The 3,981-nt window shown below is 38.8% G+C and overlaps 1 non-coding gene across 1 annotated transcript; it reads right to left on the minus strand.

The window, feature by feature from the left end:
• Positions 1 to 2,887: 2,887 nt before the first annotated feature.
• Positions 2,888 to 2,994, minus strand: LOC127089119 (small nucleolar RNA R71). Its single transcript, XR_007790895.1, has one exon. It is a non-coding gene; the product is annotated as a small nucleolar RNA R71 (small nucleolar RNA).
• Between the last annotated feature and the right edge of the window lie 987 nt (positions 2,995 to 3,981).

Raw genomic sequence — 3,981 nt, forward strand, 5'->3', positions numbered from 1 at the left:
TGCCAGGAAGCGTGTTCTGTGTTGCGTTAACCGGTTAACCCAGGGCGTTAACCGGTTAACACTGTTTGAAAAGTAGAAAAACTGATATTTTCAATATTGTGAATAATTGATGATTGGCCTATATTGGTGTATGATATGGGAGGGATCAATTCCCGTTGTTTTGAGCAGTGTAGGTATTAGTAGAGTGTGCTAATACTGTGATTGATTATGTGGCATGACATGATATGATTCTGTGATAATTGTATTGATGATGTATGATGGTGTGCATAATGTTGTGAATATATCTATTATGTATGAAATTGTGAATGGACTGTTTATGGCTTAGAGTGTGAGCATATGTTCATTATGGATTGTTGATGGTTGCATGCTAGGTGATTTAGCGTGCATAATATGGCCTGAGATTGAGGAAGAAAAGAGTTTGTTTCTATCAGCAAGGCAGGTGAATGAGGCAGTAGTAGATGGGGCAGAGTTGTTGATAACATGAAATTATATCACATTTTAAGACTTAATTTAATTAGATTATATTATCATTTACTTTAATTTATCCCATTTTATCAGATATTATGCAGTATTTCTTTTCTATTTACATCAGGTACCCATTTTGAAGCAAAAGTGAAAAAGGGAAGAAAAGGAGGTGTAAAAAGCAATAAAAAGGAAACAAATAACCAAGACCAAGCCCAGCCCAAAAGAAAGCGCACGTTGCCCCTGTGACGGGCGTCACAAGGGTTGTGACGAGCGTCACGCGAAGTAGCCTTGTGACGGACGTCACACATGGTGTGACGAGCGTCACACCAGTCCACTAGCTTTTTGGCGCAAGTTACGCTCTCAGAAGAATGGAAGTAACGTTGAGGACTTCGTGTCCTATTCCCAAGCCGTGTATTTAGCCATGCTGAAGACTCGTAGGGAACGGAATGCAGTTACCAAGGCTATTATAAATAGCCATCTCCTCTCTTTGCCGTAAAGACAGTTTTTGCACGCTCAGTTTTGCGGAAGCTCTGCCAAATTTTCCTTTCACGCCTTTGCTTATTTTTCTTCCTTTCCAGCATTGTTCATTTTATTTATTTCTTTTGCAAGCTTTACTTTCTCTTTTCCCTTGCAATTTATCTTTCCCGTTTTTAGCTTTTAGATATTTTTTCGCGTAATAGTTACTACACCGGAAACTACTGTGCAACTTTATACCGGATTTAACCTTACGTTATATTCGAGTTTTATTTCCTTGATTTATTTTACTGCTTAATTGAAGAATCGAAGAACAAATCCTACCGGCTTGTGGTGGAGTGTTCAAGACCATTGTATTACGCATTCAGGTTCTTTAATTGTTATTTAATTTTTAATGTTTTATTCTATTGTTTATTCATATTGCCTGCCTGGAATGAGTCTGTTTATGCATGATATAAATTCTTGTTTATTTAGCATGTCTGGCTAATTTGCCTAGGTATCGGTATGTAAAGTAAGCAGAATAAGGGATCGAGACTGAGTCAGTCTATCTAAACTTAAAATCAAAATCAATCTTTTTATGGTCTCAACTTACAGGTTTAATAACAAGATTTTTTACAAAAGTAAAAGACATAAAGAAGTTAAAATCAATAGAGCGAGAGTTTGAGATTTTAACTGGACAGTGTAAGTTAGGCATTAATTCTAGATCAGGGCGAGAGCAAGTTTTAGAGTTAATTAAATTCTGACCTTTTCCAAAAAGTATTTTTAAAGATTGAATGTGAGGACGAGAGTTAAGCATTTGGATTTAATTATATAACCTAAGTCAACAGAGCGAGAGTTTGAGATAAGGGTGTTTAAAACGGTCAGTATTTTCTTAAAAAGAGTTTCTGCAACTTTATTGTTTTCAAAATATGGTTTTTGACTTAATTATAAGTGACAGCAACATTAATATAAAATCATGGTTTATTCAACAGAGCGAGAGTTTGAGATAGAACCTTTAACCAATAAAGTTAACCGAAACGATTCATTTTAAAACCAAGAAACCGACAAAGACTTGATTCCCTAGTTTTGACGAATTACATACCGATATCCGTTTTATTAATATTTAATCTAGACATTAGTTTAGCTCTTAGTTTTTCCCCAAACAATCAAACATCTTCACCTTAGATTTACGTAGTAACTTTAGATAACGGTATATCGATTCATAAGTCCCTGTGGGATCGATATCTTTTAAAACTACGCGATAGAACTGTGCACTTGCAGTTTGTATCCCATTCTCGACTCACCCAGTCGAGCGATCAAGTTTTTGGCGCCGTTGCCGGGGACTTTTATTCAATCGATATCGTAACTCTTCCGTTACGCTGTAGAGACTAAGGTTTCTTTTTCTTCTATTTTCTTTCTTTCGTTGATTTGTATGCCACGCACTCGCTCTCAAGGCGAACCGCTCTATTTACGAATCAACGATATCGAACTATATCTCCGAGTCTTACGACGAATTCGGGAATATCGTGCTGAAAACAATCTCCCTCCTATAGACCTTCCTGATCTCAAAGATTTTCCTTCTTTAACCGAGATGGCAGAACCAGCTCGTGCTCTTAGAGATTACGCCGCTCCATCGCAAGATGAACCGCATTCAAGTATTGCTCCGCCCGCAATCGAAGCAAACAACTTTGAACTTAAACCTTCGTTGTTGCAGGCTGTGCAACAGAACCAATTCTCTGGAAATCTTACCGAAGATCCAAACCTTCATTTATCCGTATTTGTCCAATACGCTGATACTGTTAAAGCTAATGGTGTCACTTCAGAGGCAATTCGACTTCGTCTTTTTCCTTTCTCATTAAGAGATAGCGCTAGAAGATGGCTTCAATCTCTTCCTTCCAACTCAGTCACCACATGGAACGAGTTGAAGAAAGTTTTTCTTGCCCGATATTTTCCACCAAGCAAAACAGCTATGTTAAGAGCCCAGATAAACGGATTTAAACAGAAAGACAACGAGTCTCTTTTCGAAGCATGGGAAAGATACAAAGACATGATGAGACTTTGCCCACACCATAGTTTGGAAGACTGGTTAGTAATTCACACATTTTATAATGGTCTCTTATACAACACAAGGTTAACAATAGACGCCGCTGCAGGTGGTGCACTAATGAACAAACCTTATGCTGATGCTTACCAGTTTATCGAGAGCATGGCCCAAAACCACTATCAGTGGGGAACCGAACGAACAACAGTGGAAAAACCTCAACCGAAAACTGGCATGTACGAGATAAGTAACCTTGATCACGTCAATGCAAAAGTGGATGCTTTGGTCCAGAAGATTGAAAGTTTAAACGTATCACCTCCAGCAGCCGTGGTTGCTATAACTCAGAATTGCGAGGTCTGTGGAATCCAAGGCCACACTCCTGCGGAATGTCAACTCTTGACTGGAATCCAAACAGGGCAAGTAAACTATGCTCAAGGAAGCCCCTATTCGAATACCTATAACCCAAATTGGAAGAACCATCCAAACTTCTCATATAAGAGTAATAATGCTTTATACGCACCTGGACAGTCTCCAAATCAATCCCCATCTATACCTCCAGGATATCAGAAACCGAATCCTAACAATAATACCCCTAGAAAATCCAACTTGGAAATCATGATGGAAAACTTTATAGCTTCCCAACAACAAACCAATAAAGATTTCTTAAACCAGAACATACACACTGGCGAACAACTTAAACAACTAGCAAGCAAAGTAGATGCCTTGGCTATCCATAACAAAATGCTGGAAACGCAAATATCTCAAGTAGCTCAACAACAAGCACCTACCGCTGCACCAACTGGTACATTCCCTGGACAGCCCCAACCCAATCCGAGAAGCCAAGCTCATGCAATTATATTGAGAAGTGGAACGGAAGTGGAAGGACCGTCTGACCCAAGGATAGAAAACCAAAACCCTGAGAAATCCACTGAGGAAAGTGAACCTAAGGAAAAGGAAGAGAGTAATAAGGAAACCCTAGAAAAGAAGGAACCCTATGTACCTCCACCACCTTACAAACCACC

This window comes from Lathyrus oleraceus, chromosome 5, assembly GCF_024323335.1.
Source record: "Lathyrus oleraceus cultivar Zhongwan6 chromosome 5, CAAS_Psat_ZW6_1.0, whole genome shotgun sequence".
Taxonomy (NCBI): Eukaryota; Viridiplantae; Streptophyta; class Magnoliopsida; order Fabales; family Fabaceae; genus Lathyrus; species Lathyrus oleraceus.